Source organism: Balearica regulorum, chromosome 3, assembly GCF_011004875.1.
Source record: "Balearica regulorum gibbericeps isolate bBalReg1 chromosome 3, bBalReg1.pri, whole genome shotgun sequence".
NCBI lineage: Eukaryota > Metazoa > Chordata > Aves > Gruiformes > Gruidae > Balearica > Balearica regulorum.
In genome coordinates this window covers 112,261,939-112,286,937 of record NC_046186.1, presented here as the reverse complement: position 1 = coordinate 112,286,937, position 24,999 = coordinate 112,261,939, and the positions used below count along the sequence as shown (strand labels likewise).

General features: G+C 46.2%; 1 protein-coding gene across 1 annotated transcript in view; it reads left to right on the top strand.

Annotated features, from left to right (window-relative positions):
• Nucleotides 1-2,290: 2,290 nt before the first annotated feature.
• MGME1 (mitochondrial genome maintenance exonuclease 1) overlaps nucleotides 2,291-24,999 on the top strand; it is a 215,286-nt gene continuing 192,577 nt past the window's right edge. Inside the window, exon 1 of the mRNA XM_075749491.1 lies at nucleotides 2,291-2,300. The gene's annotated coding sequence lies outside the window, so the exon portion shown is untranslated. The remainder of the gene's footprint in view (nucleotides 2,301-24,999) is intronic.

The window sequence follows — 24,999 nt, the reverse complement described above, 5'->3', positions numbered from 1 at the left end:
TGATGGTGTGTGCTGCTCTGAAAGTGCTTCATTCCTAGCAACCTAACCTTAATTGCCACACCTGCACAGCCGAGATAAAAATTCATGCACTCGGCTGTCACGAAGCAAGCCTCAGCTGCTGCAGCACAGGGAGAAGAGTGGCACACCAAGATCACCCCTTGGGGTCCTCTCTGTGGGCTGCATCAAAGTCCAAAGGCACGAGGGATGCTGCCTTGGCCCAGGACACTGAGCTTCTTGAAAGAAAACATGCTGGTTCCTACAATGTGGTCAGTGCAGACTCCATCATGCTGCCATGATATGCACCTGCTTGCTACGAGCTGGCTCAACTTCCCAGCTTCCTTGGTCCCTGCAGCTAGAAGAACAAAACCCCCAAAACAGCCTGATTCCCAGGAATATCTCTCACCAGGACCAAATAGGACCAGCACAGCTGGTGGGATCTCTTTGCGCCCCAAGGAAAGCCAGACCACCTCCAGTCTCTGCTGCAACGGAGGCCCTTTCCTCTGGAAATTCAGTGCTGAGGATGGTAAAAATTTAGCCTAAATAGATTCAAAAGGGCAAAACAAGGGGCTGTCTGGGGAGTCCTCCTTCTTTCCTTTCAGTCTTTTGTTTGTTTGTTTATTTTGAAGCATTATTAAAATATCCTTCAGAAAGATGAGCAAGTGCAATCTCACACAGAGGCTTGCTCTTCCTAAGAGAAACAATGCCAGAGAAATAAAAATAATAATTTAAATGAAAAAAAAAATCCTCAGACACCCTCCAGTTGCCCTCTTTTGAATTCAGCATGCTACGGTGTGGAGCTGCTCACTTGGAAAGGTGGAGGACAAAGTCTCCCCATTCATACTGCTTCTCTCACTGGTCTTTATGTCATGGCCCCCATGGGAGCAAAGTCAGCGCAGACAGGGAAGGGCTCGGGAGAGTCCCAGCGAAGATTTATAAGCCCCTGCAGTCCCGTCCCTATAAAGCACTCAGGAATTTGCTCAACTATAAATCACATGTTGTAACACTCCCTGAGGGGAGATGGTACAGCCAATGTTGAACACACATACATACAGGGATTATAATCCAAGGCAGGAGTCCACATTTGAAAAATTCCCCCGGCTGTTGATCTCACCAAGCTTTAGGTCACATTGCGGAGTGGCTTTGGAGCCTGCAAGACAGATATTTTCATACAAAACTGGACAGGAAGACATGCTCCAGGAACGTAGCTCATGGTGACAAAGGGAACCTCATTCTGTCAAGTACTTGAGGTCCTCAGCGCCAACCGCTTCACACCACAGAACTAAAATCTTGTTTGTATCTCATTTTCTTCTTTTGTTAGGATTTTTTTTTTTTTATCAAGTCAGCATTTAAACATGAAAACAGAGGTTCAGAGAAGTGAGAAAACTTCATCCCTGGAAATATTCAAAACCTGACCAGATAGACCCATGAGCAACCTACTGCTTCTGGCCTTGCTTTGAGCAGGGGGAGCCGACCAGAGACCTCCAGAGGTTCCTTCCAGTCTAAATTATACCGTGCTTCGCTTGCTTGTGTTACATACTAAATCCATTCTGCCTGAAAAGGCCCAATAGTCAGTGTGTCTTAATGATGCCTCCCAAAACTTTGTATCACACGCAAGACCTACAGGATTTCTCCCTCTTCATTTCATCCTTGGTGTGCTTATGTGGGTGTTGGAAATCCAGACTCATTACTTCAGCATGTTTAATTAAGTCTAATTGCACCATTCTCATCTTCTCACCAGTCTCACTCACCCCATAAATTGGCTTAATGCCTTCACTAGGAAGATACTCAGGGCAGGAGGCTATGTGCATGTAAAAATACTAGCAGAAACCCATCCTGGATCACTTGTTATTCCCCACCTTCTCCCCAGCCATTAAAAGCTAGGGGAAACCTGTTTTCTCTGTCTTCATAAAAGCTTAAAACAAGAACAGAAAGAGTGACCTCACAGTCAGCCCGAAAGTGATCCCATCTGATCCAGTACCCTCTCTGGCACTGGGAATACAGATGACTCGGGAAAAGTACAAAAATAGGACAAACATGTACCTCCCACAAACCTCTCTCAGCCTCCAGAGCCAGAAGTGTCGTCTTTGTGCTCGACCACCCTCAGGGGACTTTCCTTCCCTTCATTCATCCAACACCATTTCGAACCCACACGTACCGCATTTTATCCAGGACGCTACCAGCCCCCAAAGACCCATCCCAGAAGCTTTGCTTTTAGGCCCAACCTCAGGTTAGAGGGGGATTTGCAGAGCAGCGCAAATAACCGAGGGCCTTAACATTTACGCTTGCATAGCTGGCAATGGCTACATCCAAAATTAAGAAGAGTATTTAGGCTCCTCCCTAACCAGAATAGACTTAATATTTCCAACAAATGCCAAAATGTTCCTCTAAGTTCAGTGGAACACTGAAGCAAATGGGGAACAGATGTTTTGCTTCGCACAATCATTTTTCTCATTTTTAATAAACAAGGGAAGAAAGCATCCAAGGAAAGATGTTTGGAATTAATGTTTCATTGCAAAATACCAAGAGGAAAATTTTCTTCTTATCTTACTTGTTTTGCTTCTGATATGATTAACTTGGCAGAAAGAAGAGGAGTTTACCAAATATGGTGGCATTGATGAATTTCCTTTTCACCCTGGGGTAAAAAGTTCCAGCTGCAGAACTGTGGCAGAGCTTTACGCCAAGAAGCCCCGCTGGTTTCCGTTACCTTCGCTTTCTGCCTAGCCACCCCTGTCTCCCTTCACTTCATTTATAATCCACAGGACACTCCTCCAAAAGCTTCCCAGATCGTCTTCCATCTGTCTTCTCACCAGGTGGCCATAAATCAGCTGCTTCTTTACCTTCTCCTCGGCGATCCCTGCTCCAGTGGGTCTCTCCTTCTCCACCATGCTTGCCTTGTTCCTCCGCTCCTCCTTGGCTTGCCTTCAAGTCATTTTCCCTTCATCATCATCCAATTTTCAGCCCTGTGGGATAGGAGAAAAAGAAATACAAGGTGAAAAAAAATTCAATGAACTGTACAATCATAAACATATTTGCCAGGTTAGACCAGGAATGAGTCGTTAATGAAAACGAGGGGTAAAATTGGAACAAATGCAGGGTACGTTTCGCTTTTTTTGCAGTAGAAAGTCTTCCTAGCTTGGAGCTAAGAATAATCATTTCATTATTTCTGAAAAGACCTGGCAGGAGTCCAGGCCCAGAATTTGATAAAGTGTTGAGAACTGAGGCAGGCATAAAAGAGTTATTTCTATCTCATTGAGATTTGATGTTCTGCTTAAAATCAGCAGATCCTCTGCTAGAGTTAATTGGTGTCAGAGAACTGTTTTCTTCTGGAGCATCTCAAAGAGACACCAGCAGAGAAACCACTTTGCTCTATTTCCATGTTTCCCTTCCTTCCCTTTGCATCCCAAGGAGGAAAAAAAAAAAAAAAGTCTTAAACTTGAATACAGATGAGAAGCCTGGACTTTACCACTCTTGAATTGTTGTAGGGACCCAGGTGAGAAGAAATTGTTATGAGGGTCCAAATTTGCAGAGCATTTAGGCAAAGCTTCAATGAAGCCTGCGCTTGTTCAAGCATTCCCTTCCCTGAATTGAGCCTAAAGCATTCCCACCACTCCAGCTGATGAGCCCAGGGAGGGCATAAACAACAGTGATTTTAAACACTTCCCTGCAATGCCTGCCTTGCTCAGAGATGTCTGGTGGCTGAAACGCTTTTCACAAGGCAGACAAAATGCCTGGGTTTTTGTAGGGTGGTTTATTACTATGGCAACCAGTACACAACCCGTCTCTCCCCTTGCAGCACTGGTTTAAGAGGTCAGGGAGGAATTTCAACTGAGCGTGCACATCACTCTCCCCACAACTGTAGTGGCCGTGCAGGCCATCCTGAAAGTTAAGTTAAATGGAAATCAAATTAATTAACATGCCCCACAAAGCCAAACATCTGGATGGCTTTGCTAATGAAGCATCTACTCCGCTGTCTAATAACTAGGGAATGAGGAGGGGCTAGAAGAGGGTTTTTCAGCTCCGTGTGATGATGGCAAACGGCTGGACTTTGACACAAAGCCAGAGCCCAGTATATACAGCATGCAGAAACAGGCGAAGTTTTGCAACAGCACCTTTTCAATCTGGGGAGAAGCAGAGTTTGAAACTGAGAGGCTGAGCTTGGAGAAAGTCATGTTTGCCAGGCTGTGCAGGAGTTTAACTTGCCATTCAAGAGAACATAATCTTCTAAGGAAAATTACTTGCTTTCATAGCTGCAGAAGCACAATTTGATTTGTTTTTAAGACAGAAAAGGGTTCTCTTCCTCATTTCCAGTTACTGCTTAACAATTGCCAGGCAAAGCAAACAGAAGGCAGAGAAATAGCTTCACTTTAGGCAATCACAGCATTTTGCTTTTCCAAAGGATGCTGAAACGTTAAATGGCTCATTTTCCCATAAAAGCAGCCACAGAGGAACCCTTTCTCACCATGGGGCTTTGCTTGCCCTTTCATCCTGTTCTTAGACAGTTGATATTTGTTGGTCCACCAGCACGGGCAGCTTCTGCACGTAGAGAAACACAACAGCCTGGATGCCCGCTTATTTTCTAAGGTTTGCTTTGTATGTGCAGACAGTGCTTTTCCTCCCCACAATACCTGCAGCGTGATTGCCTCCAACAGATATTCCCTGTGCCTATCTTGACACTACCACAGATATTCCTTGTGCCCATCTTGACACTACCTGTTTCCTTGCACCACTTTCCCCCATCCCCAGAGACCTCTCCGAGATACAGATCTCAGGTGCTGGTGATTTGTGGGGGCTCACATCAAGCTTCCCATGAGAAACTTTTATTTTTATCATGGCCCTGACCATGACAGAAGCTTTTGGGTTTCATTTACAAGACCGCTGCCTGTGCCAGGCAAAGCAGAAAGCATTTCCGAACTGGTGGCATCAACATTCATCACTGGGATTACTTCATCCCCCAGAAACGAAGCAGGCTGGCTGTTCTGTCTGTCTCCAGAGCATGTCTCCATGTGTGACAGGGTACCTGGTGCACCTCATGAGCATTGCCAGACTCTTGTTCACCAGCTTATTTCAGCACCAGTTCTTCAGGGCATGTGGAGGAGGTGAGTGGGACACTGGTAAACGCCTCCCAGCAGCTATGAGGCTTACCTCTAAGAAACATCGAGGTGACATATTTGCTGTTTTGCTTCTGTTTGTAACCCTTTCTGCACAATCCTGCTTACAGAACTGATGGGGGGGTGGAGAAAGATGCTAGCTCTTGAAATTCCACCAGCTCTTCCTCCCTGACTTGATCAAAACCACATGGGCTGTTATACCTCCACTACCCTCTGACAGCACTATCCAATATCCACAATTAGTCTCAAGAGGGGCTAATTGCCCACAGAGATTTCATTCACTTGATGAAGCACCGCTTCTTCCCTGGATTATCGGAAGACAACCTGACTGCAGGGACGGTGCAGTCAGGAAGAGCAGTGGGACATTCACAGGGCCAGATCCTGCTATCAAAACAGTGACCCTGATTAGTAGCCATCACAGGTGACAAGCATGGTCAGCAGGAGGAAAGGGACAACAGGATTAGAAGGAAAAGGACGGTAAATCACTCAGAGCCACCCATGGTGACTTTGGATAAGAGATTTCACTGCTGGAGAGGTTATTTGTGGTTCCCAGTGAACATGATTGAATTTCTCTTCTCTTTACCTGTGATTAAACCTGACTTGTTTAACCTAATTGTTGCAATTTATTTTGCATGAGTGTAATTAAACCTCCAAGATTTCTGGACAGGTTGGGGGAGACAGCTTGATAAAGACCCTATGAAACGGGGAATGGGTGTTCTGCTGGTAATCCATGAGTTGAATGAGCTCACTAAAAAGTCCAGGCTGGTAAATCTGAACTGGTAAATCCCTTAGTGCGAACTATCTGTACTGAGATGCTGCAGGCAACGCTTGGCACGGGTTTGTGTGGTGTCTGCCATATGTAAGAGCTGTCTGTCGGGGCCAGATGAATGGTCCAGCCAGCCTGGTGCTGTCTCCAGCACTGACAACAGGAGACCACACATGCCTGGCCTTCCTGTGATCCACAGCTGGCACCTTTCTGGCATCCCCAGGCACAGGCTGGGGGATGCTTGGAGAAAGAGTCCTGCCTGTTCCCTTCAGCATCCATTAACAGACTTCTTGTTCATCCCTTTTTGAACCTGTTGGTACAAGAAATGTTAAATGTTACACAATGCTGTGTAAAAAAGTATTCTCTTTTATTAGTTTTAAGCTGATGTCCTGCGAGTTTTCCCTTCTCCCCTGCCCAGTTCTCGTGTTGGGAGATTTATTGAGGAATAGTTCCTCCTTTGGTTTATGCATTACTTTCACATTGTCTCCTCCAAACTCACCCCTCTTGCAGTCTAGCTCCACTTCTAACCACCTGTAAAGCTAGCACTGGTGCTAATAAAGATATGGTTCCAAGACAGTAAAGCCCTTGTGCACCTCCTGTCTGGACATCTACAATGTCCAGGTGGACCTTAGTGCCTAAATATAGACTTTTCAATGAAAAAGTAGTGATTTCTAACATTATTCAGGAAGAGATGCTGCCCATGTCCATTCTTGTTCATCAGGACTTCTGAAACAGTAGTGGTGAGAGGACATGTGCTACATAGGGGTAGCCTGTTTGCAACACATTTGAGCACTGATGAGTGTGTGATGGGAGTGGGAGCAGGAACGTGCCTCGTGCCTCTCCGAAGCGATCTCTCTCCTTCAGCAGCACCCTGCATCCCACAGACCAGCTGCCCCCACGTCTCATTACTCAGTTTACTGCCAGCACGGGCTGTGGAGGCACAATAAGCTCCTAAGAAGTCTGGTGAGAAGAGAGAAGTGAATGAAACTTAAAGTATGTTTACATCCAAGAGAGCAAGGATGTTTACATCCAAGACAGCTCCAGATTTGAGCCCAGCAACATCTCGCTGACGTGCCTGGGATCCAGGCTGTGAAAAAGGAGAAGGTTTCTCCCTCATAGCACGATGGCCGAGCTGCAGAGTGATTCTTTGACCTGTAGGGGACGGACATGCCCAAAGCCTGGTCTCCACATTCAGCTGCAGGAAGGCAAGGAGACACCAGCCCTAGGCAGATGCTGTCAGCATGACTACACCAGCAGGCAGGGTGCAGAGCAGAGACCTGAGACAAGACCCAGCCTGGAAACACAGACAGGGTGGCTTGGACTTTCCTGCTCTGGTCTGGTTGCTAACCAGCCGTGTTAACCTGGCACTGCACTCACACCTGGCTAACCCACACTGGCCCTCAGCTGGGCTTGCCATCTTGTGATAAAACAGCCAGGCTGTTCCTCCAACTGGTAGGCTCTGTCTGCACCGTGTCCCTCCAAGCTCTTGCCACAATCACGATAGGCATTAAACTTCAGAAAGTACAAGACCATGGTTGAACAAAATCATTAGTCAGTTCTTAAGTTCAAGCTCACTGCAACCAGAGGACATGTTTGATCCTGTGCACGTTCACCCTGCTTCATCCAGCCTCATCAAAAACTGGGAAGTGGTAACTTTGGCCACCTTTGCACTGGTCTGTCTCCTCCTGGAGCGTGTACCTCTTCCTCTCACTGCACGCTCTGACTGCTTCAGCAGAAATGCCATCCTCTGTGCATAACCAGTCTGCATTTGTTTGGCCTTGCCAGGTGACTGGGCATTGTCTAGTTATTAAAATCCATCAGTAATGAGTGAGAAAGCATTGTGCAAATGCTGGGAACTCTGCTTCTCAGCTGCTGAAGTGTCACTGATTTAGTTGCAGTATTTTATAACTTTCCTGGGGCTTGCAGGCTTCTCAGAAAGAGGCAGCAGAAAAGGGGTGGTTTATTTGCTAAACTCCCCCAGACTTCCAAGATGAGGACTGTGCTTTTGCAAAAGAGAGTGATGAATTCAGATCCGACGTGAAGAGCTGTGCTTGTGGTGTGCTGGACCACATCCACATCTGGCAGATGTCAGCCTGTCAGAATTGGTGGGACAATCCGAATATCTACCCATCTGTCCATATGGCTCATCACACTCGAAACACTGCACAGAAATAAAGCAAAATCAAATTTCTTATGTTCAACAGCTGCATGCTCTGATGATTTCGGAAAAGGAAGGGACAGGTGAAGCAGTCTGGCTTCACATAGTCATTCTACCTGTTTGTGTGGCTGTCTACATCTCCACCACCTCCCTCCAGCTTTTGAACCCATCAGCTCAAGGCCTCAAGGCACAAAAGCTGGGGTGTCAAATTGGGCATCATTCACTTTCCCCACGCTCCTGGTGTGTGTCGGATCAAGGCTGTTGCAAGCACGGCATACGCACCTTCGGGCAGTGACACAGAAAGGATTTACAGCCCAGTCCCTGTGTATCATTGGGATCAAAGAGGCCCTGACAATTAGCATCTGACACCCTGATGAATACAAACTGATCTGTCTCGGGTCAGTTCAGGGGAAAAGTGAATCCCCGTCTGCTGTCTGGATCAATCCAGCCAGGGACAAAGGGACTGGGAGCCAGCTGGGAATATAAGATGTAAAATCACAGATGGGCAAGAAAAGGTGGGGAAGGGGAAGGTTTCAGCACTGACAAGGAAGAGACCAGTATATAATTTCAGCCCTGCTCTTTGTCCTCAAAATATGGGCTGTCTCACAGAAAATAGTGTTTGATTAGCAAACAAAAGCTGGAGCCTGGAAAATTTTGTCTCCCAAGAGGCCCCAAACCTGGCACTAGTTAAATGCACCCTGACTTTGGGCATGGTGACCTGCCACTGACCTGCCAGAGTCTGGCTAGCACAAGTCCCACTGATGGCTACACCATGGTAGGTGAGCATGCCAGACAGAAAGAACTAAGACACTTCCAGACAATAAAGCAGCTACTGTGGTGCTTTGGATCTCCATTAATCTGATTAATCAGAGAAAGATTGACTGCTGGCTATTGCTATCTTGTGTGCATAATGCAAATTCCCAACATGCTTCAATTGACTTAGAATCGCTCAGGGTTTAGGATCACTATTAAAAAATCTTAAGGGTCACATCTATATATGTACCTTCCTTGGATGTTCTTATGAGATTTTTTAGCTGTTATTTTAAAAAAAATAGTCAGTGCAAACCAATAGATGAAACTTCAATTTCTGAAAAGCAAAACAGAGCATTCCTAGGGTTCACACTATGTTTTCTCGTTCATCATATACTTATTAGTGGGTTTTAGTTCTTGGGTAACACACAGTGGAGTAAGAGGCAGACATTGCTGATTATTTGCTTTACTTCTCTCTTTGCAGGCTCCTACAGCCCTGCCGCTCGTCCACTTGCAGAGCAGCACCACGGTTCCAGGCTGCTCCAGCTGCCAGAGGTCCTGAGAGGGGGCAAAGGCTGTGACTGCCCCAGGGCTTCCCCCAGAACACCTGAACAGGAGGGCGGCAGGAGTTTCCTCCTGCATGTGCAGCAGCTCCCATGGCAATTCCCATGTGCAGCAATTCCCAAGGCACAGCAATTTGCCACCTGCACGTGGCATTTCCTTCTCCCAAGCTCTAAGAGAGAAACATATGGAGGTGAATGAGTAGTGGTCGTCTTTCAGGGTCTGCAGGAAACCCAAGGAAGCCGCCGTGTATCCATAAACATGCACAGAGCTAAAGTGTGCATGAAACTAAAAAATATCCCCTTTCACATGGATAACTTGTTCTCCTTGGTGTAGCTTTGTTATCCTTGGTGCAATTAACCTTTCAACCTCTTTGGAAGATATTGCTGACTCCAGAAGAGAGAACAGAACTTCAATAAGGGAGCGGTTGTTCCTACAAAAACAGGGTTACAAGCACCAAAAGGAATTGTCTCCGTGCCTGGTTCCCCCTGGATGTGTGCTTTTTGTTGGAAAACAGTACTCTTTCAGCAGTGGATACTTATGCCCTCTCAGGTGAGTTCTCTTGTCTAAAAAGAACCGAGCACCCACTTACAGATATGATTCCAAACAGTGGAATGGATGCTCCCTATGTTCTATATACTGTAAAAAACCTGATCTGTGCATGCCTCATCTTACCTCTTGCTGCTCCACCGTCATCTCAGGGGCCAGCTGGTAGCAGGATTACAGGGCCCATGGAGCCCACAAACGTAAAAACATTGTAGAAATACAGCCTAGTTATACCTACCGCAGTATCAATTCAGTCCAGCCCATGATTCTCTCCATCAAAAAGCGTGAGGTCAGAAATACACCCAAGTGGTATAAGCCTCGGGCCCACTGATGAGACAGACCATCCCTGCAGGGCACTAACTCAGCCTGATGAAGCTCTGAAGGGCTGAGGCCAAAGGACAGGTGAATCCTGGGGTAGGACAGCTGGTGAGGTTTTGGTCCCTTGCTCAAACACCACACGGCTTGACAGAGAACGTGGCGGCATGGGTGTCCGTGCAGCAGGGGCACACCGTACAGCTGGTGTCCTGGCTCCCCCCCCACTCATAGCAAAGCTTTTCAAGTCAGAGAGACACTCTGCCAAGCCCCAGTCTCTGCTGTCCCTCTTTGATTCACTGGCCCAGACCTTCCTCCACTCCTGTCCTCTCATGACAAACACCACTATGTTTTGATCTTCAGCCATAGACAGGAGCAGGGAGGAAGGTGTTTCAGGGACTAGTGTTTGGAAAAATCCTTCCTTACCTCATCCCATGCCAGACTGGACACTATAATGGGGTATGTTAAGAGCTTTACAATGGTTCCTGTGGAAGGTTTTCACTGTTAGAAAGCATTTGTTCTCTAGCAAATAGTACTTGTAGACCACAGTAAGCATAAATCATATCTGCATATGTTAAAAATCCTTACTGAGCATCGATTTGTGACCTCTGTTCTGCTCATGCCAACTGATCTGTGAAAAATCTGTGCTGGGGGCAGAGCTGGTTATACTGCCTTTTCAGCTTCAAAACCTAGAAGGGAAATAAGAAGAACCCCTGATTTATCATCTTTTACAAGAGAATGAGCTTTGTGCCCATCTTTTACAAACTTGTGGCATTGTTGCCTGCTCCTTGAACTTACAAGCTCGGCAGTGTTATGGCAAAAGAAAGTACATTTTAAAAATTCAATGGTACAAGCTCTTTCCAGCATCTGTCACTCATCGCTTTCCCCAGAGAGCCAGGAAACTGAGATGAATGTCTCTGCTGGAGTCATCCCGCCTGAGTTAGTGAAGCGGGACTTTTCCTCTGCGTGCCGACTGACTTCGATTCGCCCTGACTCTGTTCCAATGAGCCTTGTCCAAAGGCAGCCGCCAGCCATGCTCTGGGAAGAAGAAGGGGTAATTAGCTGAAGCTTTGGGAACAGTCCTGCAATGGAGGTACAAAGAATGAGCCAAGGGCAAGGAGACACGGTGCTTTCATATATGCATATTTGCATGTGTATGTTTTGACAAGCAAAGTTCAAACAGTGGCTACTGTCAGTGCTTTGCAGAAGAAGAAAGCCAACAGCAGTAACAACCTCTAGGAAGCAGCTGTCTGACAATCTGTCTTCAGATGAATTTTCTTCCAGACCTGAGTCCAGCCCTGAACTTCCTAAAACCCAGGCTCCCCATCTGCCTAGCCTTGACTCTTAAATATGTCAAAACCACAGTAGGAGCTAGAAAAATATGTGGTTTCATTCAGATCCTGTAGCAATGAATTGGCTGTGCTTTTTAAGGAGGAAAAAAAAAAGGGATTACTTGATTTGCTATCTGCCAACTCCTGGTTTTGTTCTCTGCCCATTGTTCCCATGCTCTGTGGAACAGGATAGGAGCCAGAGCTGGTCCCCCACCTCCACCTCACTGGAAACTTTCAAACCCCAAATCATGTCTACCTCTGAAATAAGGGCTTCCCATGTTTAGTTTTTTTCTTTTTCATTATGGATGGCTTGCAACCAAAGGCAGATATTTACCTCTGCATAACAGGTACCAGGATATATGCCTTCAAGACATGTGTGCAGCCAGATATGAGAAGCAACAAAGAATTTGAGCTTCTGAGCATTAGACTGGAAAAACTTGAGATGAAGGTAATAACTGACAATTGACGTTCCTCTCACGAAGGTTAAAAATAAACACAGTACACCAGTGGGTCAGAGGATGAGATAAAACCCTTGAGATCTGAGGGGCTGCTGAAGCCCTGGCAGGAACTCTGGTGGGCAGCACTTCTTCACCCAGGTGCCACCATCAGAGGGACAGGGGACGCAGTAGCAATTGGGCTATGCTCAAGAACTGGGGCAAAGCTCCACTCCGGAAAGGACATCAAGGGGAGGTCAACCCACCCTCCTCCTTCCAGCAGCTCCTTTAGCGACACGGATCCTCACCTCTCATCTCGAGGTCCCACAGCCTCAGTGAGCCAGTGCTAGGCCAGCGCAGGGTGTCACTCGTGGGTGATTTTCAGAGCCACAGCATGTCAGGGGAAGGGCCAGAAGGCTGAACTCAATTTAACAAGCCACTGGGCAGAGCCTGCAAAGTGTCCCAGCTAAGAGTGCGTGCATTCATTTATCGCTGGCAGAGAAGTGACGGCTGATGGAAAAAACAACAGGTGACAATGGTGCTGTCAGACAGAGCCACAGTGGGGCTTGTAGAGAAGATACAAAAATCAAGTATCTCAGTGCTCCTGGCGCAAGCAGACACACTCCTGCGGATCTTGCGGTCAGGCTGCATGCCGCTTCATCACCACAGTGCTCAGAGCAGCACACCAATGCCTCCAACAACTGACTTACAGAGCAGGAGTGAACATCCCCAACCAAATCCAAAGTATATCTGACTGGCATTCTACCTTCTCCACTACAACTGCATCAGTCTTCATTTCTAAACCTTTTAACCCACTGCAGTTTGTCATTTCATTATCTCTGTTTGAAAAACAACCTCCCAAACCTCCAGTTTATTAGGAACACTAACGCAGAAAGATCCTCGCCTGACCACAGCATTGGTCTGTCTTTTATTCCCCAAAGTTCTGACATTCATTTTCTTGTTTTTCTGCTCTAGGAGCCCTCCAGTTATCTACGGGACATTTTTCTCCAGCACTCTGTAACAAATCCTGGGAGACAGGTAAATATTATCTTATGTAATTTTGTTTGGCACCAATTCTGATACTCAAGGTCTCTCTTCGGCATTTACCATCTGGTTTTTGATATTACCCTTGTTCTTATGTACTTCCCTGCTTCATTTCAACTGCAAAAACAAGAAGCACTTTCTTGCCAGAAGGTCTTGGCAATGCAGAATTGAAAGGAATGAAATAAGACTGGCTGGACAACTTTTATAGAACACAGATGCATTTCCAGAGAGGATTTTGACATGGGAGCTGTGTGTATAATTTGGCATATCTCCCTAATGACAGGACCATATATCAGAACAAGGTTTATGGCTTTTCTTAAAGCCAGAGGAGACCTTGGGAGATTTAGGCAACCGGTTCCTGTAACAGATGTCAGACCTGGCCATCAGACTTTGTGGTGCAGTGCTACTCCAGCACCCCAAGCCAGGCACAGCTTCCCAGGACTGTGAGGGACTCTCACGAGCTCTGCCAAAAACGAAGACTGCGGATCCAGATTTCTGCAGCTGGTCACAGCACCGACCACAAGCAGGCCAGCAGCCTCGGTCTGCTCCTGCTGAACCCACACAAGAAATCTTACTGCCTGCCACTGCAGGCTGATCTGTCCTCAGGAGGACCCCGAATCAGACCCCTGATGCCCGGCTCAAAGTCTTGTCCCCAGCAATGTGAACGCTTACAGCAGTATTTCAAACACAAAACTTTTGTGATGGAAACTTGAATTGTGAAAAAACAGGCTTTTTTGAGTTTAAACATTTCAATTGTTTCCCTTGAACTTTTTCAAAGCTCATTTGATTCTCTTCTAGCTTTTATTTCAATGTGTTGTGCTTACGGCACAATATATTCTCTTCCGGTCTGGATGAAATGTTTTACTCTGCCCAAAATAATTCATTTGTATGTGAGTACTTTTCAGTTTGCCAAATGTGTTGGTGGAAATCAGGTTCATCTGAAACTCTCTCACCCCACACCCATACTCAGTTCTCCACAGCAAAATTAATATCAACAAACAATGACCACACCAGACTTTGACTTTGAAGACTGAAGATACCCTCTTCCAAACTATTTCTTAAGTACTTAATTTATACTTGAAAACATGAAGTAATATTACAGTATAAAAAAGTTGAATGCAACCCAGAAGTTTGAGCAAACTGTGGAAATGAAGAAATTTCCAGCGGGATCCAAGATCCCCCACAGCTGAGACCTCGTAGTGTCCCCAGCAGTTGTCTGGAGCACCCCTGGGTCTCTCCATCAGTCATCTCACTGCCAGGGGCGGGTACACACACCGGGCTCCCAGGCCACTTACCCTATTCACCACCTGGCCTCAGCAGCCAGAGACACCCCACGCTTATGACAGACATTTTATACCAGAGGTAGCAAAAGCTATATGCCATTCATGGCCTTCTTGGGTTGTGCTGCCTAAGTTGTTCCACCCAAATCATCTAGGCATACTTAAACGGGCATCTATTTTGAACACGCACCACAATTAATTGCAAGCAACGGAGAAAGTCGTGTAAATCATTACAGTCTCCCCTGGCACAAGATTTAACAGAAGTTCATTGTCTAGGCAAAGCATCCTTCAGATGCCTCCACCTGCTAAGGCAGCAAAAACAAAACAAAAAAAAGGAAAAAGGCAGACAAAATCTGCAACATATTTCAATACATTCACTCTTAAGGGCCCAATCCTCTTCCAGAAAGCCAATTTGCTACCCTAGGTTTCCTATACAGTTTTTTTCTATGTTAGCCAGAGGCCAGATTCTGTCTCTTCTCCCCATGCTGGCTACTTTTCTTGATGAAAATCAGGGCTAAAAATAAAATGGGGGATTATTAGATAAATTTTAAACACCTTAAACTAACTACATCTCAGAGGAACCCATGGCAGTGTTTTACTCCCTGCGTTGGTTCTGACCTCCACTGAACACTTAATTCATGAGTTTATATGGCAGGGGGTGATCAGAAGCCAATGTCATTCTTATGCATTGCATTTGGTCTTTTGCATTTGCATTTATCTAAAGCACTCTCAGGCAAGAGGAAAATGCTTATTCAAATACATCCTCTACCACACTGTTCACAAAACCATCTGGACACCAATTAAATTGCATTGTGAGTCCAAGATATATCATCTTCTTTTAGCTGCGTACAATCAGAACAATGCCCGGATAAGGCATTCTGAAAGCACACAGCTTCTGGTTACAACTTGAGGTTTTTGTTAGGAAAATATTTCACTTGGCCGTTCATTAGTGATATTTCCAGCTTCTGCTGGAAATCCTTGAATCATTCTTTCTCCTGCCTAATACTGACAGCTCTTTTTAAAACATGATTGATGGCCCGTTGTCAATAGCCATCATGCTCCTGTCGGAGATGAGGGAGACATGAAATAATTTGGTTTTCAATAATTCAAGTGATGTTGCTAAATTTGAAAAGCAAGCACTGGGAGGAATGGGGACAAGACCAAAGCTTTTAGGGGGAAAATTAAGGTCTTGTCACCGAGTTTTAATTCAATCAGGAGAGCAGTGGCATCAATAGATTTGTACTCCAAACATTGCTCCACTACCAGTTTGAGTATCACAAGTAGTTACACAAAGAACACATAACCTATTAAATCTGATACCTTTTCCACAGGAGTTTCAGGTGGTTTTAGTCCTCTAGTTCACTTCTGCTGTTCTTGAGTCCACCTGGGACTGCTGGGAGTAGAGCAGACACAGACATCTGGCCCAGAACATCAGCCCATGAACACATCGGATGCAGCAAGTGACCTCCCTTTGCCTGCCCATGTCTGTCACTAGGTGGTAGGTAAGTGTCAGACTCCCCAGTCCAGCCCTAGGACTCCTTAGATCAGCGGAACCCCCTTGTACCATGCACCAAACCACAGCCAAGGAAGGGGAAAGACAGGAGTAAGATCCAGCTGGCCTCCAGTCCTAGGTCTTACAGCCTGCTGCGGTCAGTAAGGTGGGGACACAAAGCCGGCTGCAATCCTGTCACAAGGTTCACCTCAGGACCGATTAACTCCCTGCGCAGAGCCGTGCTTCTCCAGCTGAGGGGCAATGGAAAGACACTTCATGCTGCAATTCTCTTCCCTGTCCATCAGCAATATTTTACTTTCCAGCTGGTACCTGCTGAGTCCTGTGCTGCAGGGCCAAGTCCAGCATTTGAACAGACTACTGATAGGTGTTTTAAAATCAGTGAATATATGAAATGAACTTTAACAGATGGAGAAAGACCAAAAAAAAATTATCATGTCTTTCTCAGCTGGATTTAATAGTCTCTTAGCAGCTGACATTGTCTCTCCTGAAGGTAATTACACACTGTAATCAAGCCACCAATTATCTCTCTGTGCATCATTCCTACCAGTCCTCAATTAATGCTGTTCCACAGCTCTCCCTTGCTCATCCTCTCCAACACTGCAGACTCTGCCCCCAAAGGAGGGCATGACACCATACCTGGAGCAAGCTACAACTGAGTGACCACAAAGGACCAAAAAGACAATCTGTGTCTCTCAAAATCTCCCCTGATTTTGAGCATCTAGAGAACCTCTCTCCCTCTGAGAGCGCCACTTTTTATCATTGGTGGAGAGCTAACCAGTATAGTCCCTGCAGTTCAGCATGTAATCTTTCTGTGGAAATTGCTGCATTGAAGACCTCATGGTGATTCACTCTGACACAGTCATTCAATCCATGCTTCTGCATTTAGTCACTCAGTGTTGCTGCTGGCCCAAGACTTGATGCACTCTTGTTCCTCTCTGCAGGGACAGTGCTCTCTGGTGTCCTTGACTCCCAAGAGACTTCCCAGGGACCAGCCAATATCACCACTGGTAGTTATACCTGGAATGAGACTGCTCTGCACAGGCATTGCTGTTTAGGCACTTCTACAGCACCATTAATTTTACCGATGAGGAGCTAAAATTGGGCAGATGAACCGTGCTGACACACAGTACATTTCCTTCCATGGATCAAGAAGGCATGCTGGCATAGATAGCTCCAGTGGAGGAAGCTATAAGGCAATTGGCAACCTCAAGGGACACCATCACCAGGTGATGATACATGAGTAAGGCTTCAGACACCTAAGATTACTATTCCTCCCTCTAGACCCTAAACGGTCTAGCGATGGGGCTTGTCACATCAGTATTGATGGGCCAATACCCAAGCGCTATACTCTGAAAGGGCAGGAATGACTTAACAGATGACATCAGGTGTGCTGGAGCATTAGGGCGTAACCAATATTCCTGTAGCCCATATACCCTCATATGAACAGGGAGTATACTATCTCCCATCATTTCTAGTCTCACTCCCCTTCTCCCAGGGCAAGACTGATTCAGATTCTCTGACAAAGGCTGATCATTCTTGCTAGCTACTGACAAACAGAGGACAGCCTGGGAACCAGCTGCCTCGTCTCCATCAGCTCCGTGTATTGTTTCTACAGGCATCGGAAAGGCTGGGTGGGAGAATCCACTATGGAGAATTAACAGCTTTGGTTTGGAACCTCCTTCCCACGGGTGCTTCTCTAACAACTCTCGCTTGTACAATTTCTCTATTTCCCAGTCACATGTTGCATCTTTTCCTTCAGATAACATTAGCAGGGTTGCTTTTCTTTACCCTAGCACCTTGAAACCCCCTACTGTTTTGTCAAATTCTGCTGAGATGAGGCTCAGAGTTACAGGGCTGTGATGCATAGCTCTGCTTGTGCAAGTATACACACACCTCATCATGAGCTAACCCTCATTTCATAGGAAACTAAGCTAAAAATCTACTCACTAAAAATCTAGAGCTGAGTTCTGTCCTTGGAAGACAGAGGCATACAAGCCTGATCACAGTTCCATTAACATCATATACACCTAGCTGATGTTCAGGTCTCTAAATGGATACCTTAGGAAGGGAACAAGCAATCTCCTGCTGACCTAAGTGACGCAGGGTCATCTTGGCAAGGAGCAATCCAAACAGCGACTGTATAATTGGAAGAAAGCTATCCCCATCTACCACTGGGAGCCAAAGCAGGTGCATGATAGCTTCTCCATTACAGGTCATGCCTATATATAGGACAAAAGGTGGGGGGTGGGGAGGGGAGGGAAAAAAGTCAATATAATAAATTTACTCTTCATGGTTCTCTGATCTCACTCCACTTTGATGATGGACAGAAGCATCAGCAGGAAAATGACTGGAATTTTAAATGGCAACAGGAAAATTTAGCCAGCTTTCTCCTCTTCAGACACCTCCTGTGTCCCACCAATTCTCTTCTACCCCAGTTTTAGAGGTACCCTTCCTAAGAGGGTACTTCTCAGGGGCTTGAGAGACCCTCAGGGTTGGGTGCAGCCTGCTGAGCTACCTACGGTGGAAGGTCCTCCAGGCAATCCCCCGGTACAGTAACCCCCTTGCAAGCCAGACTGGCAGCATGAAGAGCTAATAGGACCTTCCAGGTGAGAAGCAAGACAGAGCTTAGCTTCAAGATGGTCAGAGAAGCATATCTGTACAGCACCCCAAAGTGTAGATACGTACCCCTAACCTCTTTCCCTAGCACACTTGTAGATCAGCCCTGGCAACATACAGAAATAAGACATACCACCTCTAACCCAAGCTGAACAGGGCAGAGAAAGCCTGTGATTTTGTGTGCCACATGCCCTCTGTATACTTGCACCTCTAACATCCAGAGCGAAAGAAGCAACTGAAAATGGATCTAGTCCAATAACCTTCAGATACATGAAGAAGATTACAAGATCAGGAGAAATGTACTCGGACTCCCTGACCCCACGCCACTCTCCTGTCTGCCAGTGATTTTGGCTCCTGGAGAAGAGCATCTCTATGTTTAATAGACCACAATAAACTTTTCTTCTCTCAAATTGAGCACTTTTTGAACCCAAGCACACATCTGTTGACTACCACACCTAGCAGCAAGAAGTGCCACAGCGTAACCACGCATGGTGCACAGAAGCAGCAGCATTTCACATTTCGAGCCCAGCTCCTTCAGTACTTCTGCCCATCTATGCAGCCACATTGTACCTGGGAACACTCAGGCAATTCCATCACAGCAGAGGAGAGATGCTGCTCTAAAGCAAGATGTTCTCTGAAACAAACCCTGACAACCCCCAAAAAACATAAATTACTCCTCCTGCTGCAAATAAGCAACCGTTAATTGGAACAGATTCCCCTGCTTTTCAGTCTTTCTGCTACCCTAGCTCACTTGCTAATCTCCCCTCTCCTTTCTTAGCTTTCTTTCACTGCACAAGTACACACTTGATCTCCCAAAGAAGCTCTCCCTCCCTTTGCATCTCCCATCTCCCACATTACTTCAAGCTCACCCATTCCACCCCTGGCAGAGCTACTCCGGTCTTGCAGGGGAGACTGAATTAGAGAGCTTTACTTTTATTTACTATTGCTCGTAAAGAACCAGTTTCCAGGAAAAATGGTGATTTTGAGAGAATTGTGACCACCAGATGGTGCCTGGGAGTGACTGGCAAGAACCTCATCAGCACTTCCAGGCTCCAACAGCTGTCTGTCACTAACGAGATTTCTGCCCTCGGGGGCTTGGGCTGGGTTTAATCTGTGAGGACATACTTCATTTAATAATGTGGCAGGGTGGTGGACAACACCCCAGCAATCATTTCTGCTGCCAAAGGCAAAACAGCCTTACTGAAGGTGAGCAGCCTTGAAGAGTGATCTGAGATATAAGAATGAGTAGACCACAATGCTTGCAGAGCACAACCATCCTCGACTTGCCCCAAGGGATGCTGCCGATTGGAAATTGGGAGCGCCCTGCTGGGAAGAAAGCCCAAATCTATAGAAATTTTTTTTCATTCCATTTTGGAGTGAAATTCTGAATGTAACTTTCACAACACAGAAAGTTCTGAATAAATTTCTTGTTTAAGCTAATTGTTAAGTGTCATTTGCTTTGGTCTGAGGAGGAAAAACTTCACTTCCATGGTCGTCTATTTTAATCCTGCTCAATCTTTCACACATTACAGAGTTATTTCATTTTAACATCTGTGGAGAAGTCAAGGCCAGAATGTGCAGAATGCACACGCTACGTTGTTTAAAGAAAAATGGCAAATTCAAAATGACTCACTGCAACTTTTTTTTCCCATTAAAAATATAATCAAAGCCAACATGTTCTCATAAAAGCATTTGCTTTCCAAAAAATAAAAAGGCAATTTCTGATGGCAAAATCTGCTCTCTGGATAGCTTCCTATTTTGCTACAGCTGGAATTCACTGTGAAATGCTGTACTCTGGAAGTGCTGACAGAAAATAACCTAGTATCTGCTCCATTCCTCCCACAGAGCATGCTGATCTGTGACCTCTCTCAAGAACCGTGGGATCATTTACAGGAAAATTGCACAGATTCTTGTGATGATTTTTTTTATTGATTTTGCGAACTAAGGGAGGGGGCCTCATCTATTTATTCAAGAATAGTGGAAGAGGTATGTGATAATACAGTCAACACCACTGAGCAGTTTTAGCAGGCACAATAATATCTAGGTTGCAGAGTCAATATTTTGCAGGAGAGGTTGGTGGAGTACATGCTACTTTTCTCTGGGAAGTTCTCTGCTCAGGCCTAAGGGACAGAAGTATTACAAAAAAATGTGCATGCTCCACTGTTCAGAGCATATATAATTTCCCCCTGTGCTTGAACCAAAAATTTGCATTTCCTACTTTCCAGTTAAATTTGCCCCCAGGTGTGAACACTGCAGGTTTACTGTGAATAATATAGGTGTTCACTGGACCTTAAGGGACACCACTGTGCGTTAAGGGGTCTGTATTGAGATGCTAGACCTGCAGCCCCGGGGCATATGCTGATAAATATTACCCCCAAATCATGTTGGTACAAAGTATTATTAAACAGGTAGGATTTGCTGTAAGGATTGCCAGGCACACAGTTTTCGTCCTTCATTGATGGGTATTCACCAAATAGGTCTTTAACCTTTTGACAGAAGGAAAAGTGGGAACATTCAGGACTTTTATCTCTGGGCAGGTAAATTACACAGATTTAATCAGCTCCCATCAGCTGAGCAGCACAACTTCTTCCAGGGACACAAATGGTGTGGACTGCAGCATTATACTTATTAAGGTGCCTGGCTTGGTCTTCATTAGGATTAATGGTGAGATTGTCAGAGACATCTAAATAATTTAGCAGCACAAGACATTAAGGATAAGAAGTGTCCTTCCAGCAAACCTGAGGCACTTCTGAAAATCCCGCTGAAGATTATTAAGTCTAATGTCCCAGCCAAAGGCAGGGTAGCTCCGCTGTGTCCTGTGGAGAGCATCTTTTTTAAAACTGTGTATTCCCAAAGGCTATTCCATAGTGCTGTCAAGTCACTTCCTTTCACTGCCTGAATGAAGTATTACTATTTTTTTAACAAACCATCTGCTTTCATAACTCTGCACAGCTCCATAAACATGGTGACATGAGCATGAGTACTGAGTATGTCCACAAATACTGTAATTGGTCAGGAGATGTTTTCTAACGTATGAACATGCAGTAGCATTGAAATGAGTGCTCCCTAAACCATCCCATCAGCCACTGGGAACCATGGGACGACGGACCTATTTTTATCGGGCTGCCCAGAGCACTGACGGAAGAACAAGAGCACTGAAGAAAAGATGCTAGATCCAGGATCTTCATTCTCTCCTCTTTCAGGGCTCCTAATTTAGGGGCAACAAGGCCTCTTGCTGTCAGAGTGATGGGGTTTCAGGCAGAGTAGATGGGAAAGGAAATTTTCTGGCTGTAGGCAACTGAGTGTCTCATATAGCTAATTGACTTTAGCTGTGTTATTGGGTGCTGCTCAGTCCCCTGCTGCTGCCGATACAGGAAAAGCTCTAGGAAGAATCAATCAGCTGCTTAGCTGAGCATAAAAAGAAATGTTAGTGTGGCCTCAGGGATGTGGAGGAAAATAACCTGAGAAAATAATTGCTGCAAAGGAAGCAATTCTGCCTGCTGCTAAAATAGCCCTAGTAGCAGAGAGGAGTCTTACTCCATTCAGGGAGACCTGAATTTCTTCTGGGGGAACCAGTATTTCCAGGTGTCTCACAGCAGTGATAATAGATGGAAGAAGCGATCTGTGCCTAGAAGAATTATTTCCTTCCTGCTTGCTTTGCCAAAGCATAAATCTCTTCCCTATTCCCTGGGGTATGGTTCTCCTCATCGAAGCAGGGAGCCCTTCAATTCAACAGCAATGTTCATTTACTTTTCATTTCCATCTGCTGAATGCTGCAGGAAGCACAGTCACCCAGCAGCCGCAGCCTGCAGGTCTCTGCTCCAGCAGCAGTCCCAGGTCACAGCAAGCTCTCTGTGTCTGCAGTACCCCCCTTCACAGCAAAGATTTGGGGCGCTGCCTGTTCTAAAGATGACAATTGCCTTTCCTCTGTACTACCTCTGTTGTGGTTTTGCCCCAGCCATCAACTAAGCACCATGCAGCCGCTCACTCACTCCCCCCACGGTGGGATGGGGGAGAGAATTGGAAGGGTAAAAGTGAGAAAACTTGTGGGTTGAGATAAAGACAGTTTAATAGATAAAGCAAAAATTACATGTGCAACCAAAGCAAGACAAGGAATTCATTCACCACTTCCCATGGGCAGGCAGGTGTTCAGCCATCCCCAGGACAGCAGGGCTCCATCACACCTGACGGTTCCTTGGGAAGACAAACGCCATCATTCCGAACGTCCCTCCCTTCCTTCTTCTTCCCCCAGCTTTACATGCTGAGCATGACGTCATATGGTACGGAATATCCCTTTGGTCAGTTGGGGTCAGCTGTCCCAGCTGTGTCCCCTCCCAACTCCCTGTGCACCCCCAGCTACTCACTGTTGGGGCAGTGTGAGGGGCAGAAAAGGCCTCGGCTCTGTGTAAGCGCTGCTTAGCAATAAGAACAACATCTCTGTGTTATCAACACTGTTTTCAGCACAAATCCAAAACACAGCCCCCTGCTATCTACTGTGAAGAAAATTAACTCCATCCCAGCCCAAACTAGCACAACCTCCCCTCATTAAGCTGAAGGGCTGCTTATCCAGCAAAGAACAGCAGCAAACGGTGACCAGCCTGGTATCTCCACAAAGCACTGTGAGAAGAGGGAAAGCTGTAAGTCACATCCTCCCCAGACCCTCAATTCTTCCCCCTTCTCTCCAACCTGTTCTCCAGCCCCTCTACCTCTTTCAACAAATCCTGCCTACAGCTACATAGCATCTCTGAGGGTAAATCATTGCCCCATGGGAAGATGGGGTACAACCCCTGTCGACACCCAAGGAAGAAGCAGTGTCCTTGACAGCGACAGCTGCTTTCCTCAGCCTGTCCTCTAGAGCCTGGAAAGATCATTTGGCTTATGGCCTCTCCATGGTCAGGGGTAACCTCTCCCTCCCCATAGCCATCAGCCTGGTGGGTGATTCATTCTCTAGAGGTGTGGTTCAATCCAGCCAAGCCAAAGAGAAAAATAATTCCTGTGCTGGAGTTCTGTTAGTGGGAGAAATCAGTTGTGATGGGGTAGCTACCTGTGCAAATTCTGCAATTTGCAAGCCAGACTCCCCCATACTAACAGCACCAGAGGGGTCAACGGACTCTTTTTCTTGCTGCATCAGCCAGTTGATAAACTCAGTGGCAGCCAAGAGTCCTTTATAAATAAGTAATGCCAAAGAGACAATGCTGGAATCTGGACAATGATAAAGCTGTATTGATCTTCTTCAGTTTTCAGGGAGCTGGTCTGCACGGCCAGTGGTTGCCTGCCACTGCGTGGGGGGTGAAGCATCCTCACTCCGCAGACGGAGTTCTGCATCTTCACTTTGGGATTGCTCTCAGCCAGTTCTGCATGCCCTTTTATGCAAAAATATCGGCAAAATCCCTGAAAACCTTTGTATACCTGTTTTTTAAAAAAGTAGATAAATGTAAGATTTATGCAGCTTACATTACAGAGTGCTTCCTAACAGTAAAGAAGATTTAAGTGCCTTGGAACAGTGCTTAGTACCCATCACTGCAGGCTTTTAAGACAAGTTAGCTGGAATGGGTGAAAGGGAGCTGATGCTGCCCAGAGGCAGGGGGAAAGTAAGTGACCTCCCAGACCCCTGTGAGCCCTGCTTTCTGTGATTTATCTGCTGCTGGTAATCAGCACCAATATTAGTGGCCATCTGCATGACAGTGATCTACCTGGTAATGAAAGGGACTGGCAGGGGAAAAAGGCAGGAAAGAAAAGCTATGGTTAAATTGCACAAGGTCTTTGTCCTCCTCTGCAAGCCTGGGCACAGAAGGGTTTGCCAGGAAGAGACCTACCAGGTACATCCTTGGCAGATGGGAGTGTGCATATGGGAAGGGATAACCACCAGCCCAAAGGGGCGACTCAGATCTTAGGTAGACCTGATCTCCTTCCTGAGATGCTTCTCTATCCCCATTGACTGCCAAGGTAGCCCACAGCTACCCTCTTCCAAACGCAGCCAAGGTAGCTTGGTGTCCTGCTTGCAGGGGTCAGGGAGGTGCAGCTCTGAGGGGGTTAAAACCACCACAAGCTGCTGGTTTCTGTTCCAGGGCTGGTTTGGTCCTGCCTGTCCAGGAGCACCATCAGTAAGCTGCAGCGATGGAAGCTGAACACCTTTCCTGCCCAGAAACCCTTCTTCCACCTGGAGCTAAGGTGGCAGCTGAATACATTTAATATTTCCTACAGTAAGTCCCCTGGGAACTGCTCCTGAGTTCCAGCCACCTGACTTCTTCACATTTAAAGTGTGTTTTCAGGCCAGTGATGAAAGCAAACCAGAACACCTTTGACCACCTCACCACAGCACAAGCCATCAGGAGCGTGTTCATCATCTTTGAACTGGCACTTTTTTTTTTCCCCCCAGACCTGGGGAAGAATGGAAAGGTAAGTCTGCTGCAGCAATAGTCCAAATTGATGCAAAGGACGGGGACCTCAGGTCCCAGAGGCAGGGTCCCCTCCTCCGCGTTTCCCATTTCTGAATACAGGGCAATTGACATTTGTGAAGAGTGCAAGAACCACTGGCTGCCTGAATTACAGCCAAGACACTTCTTTTTTCTTTCAACAC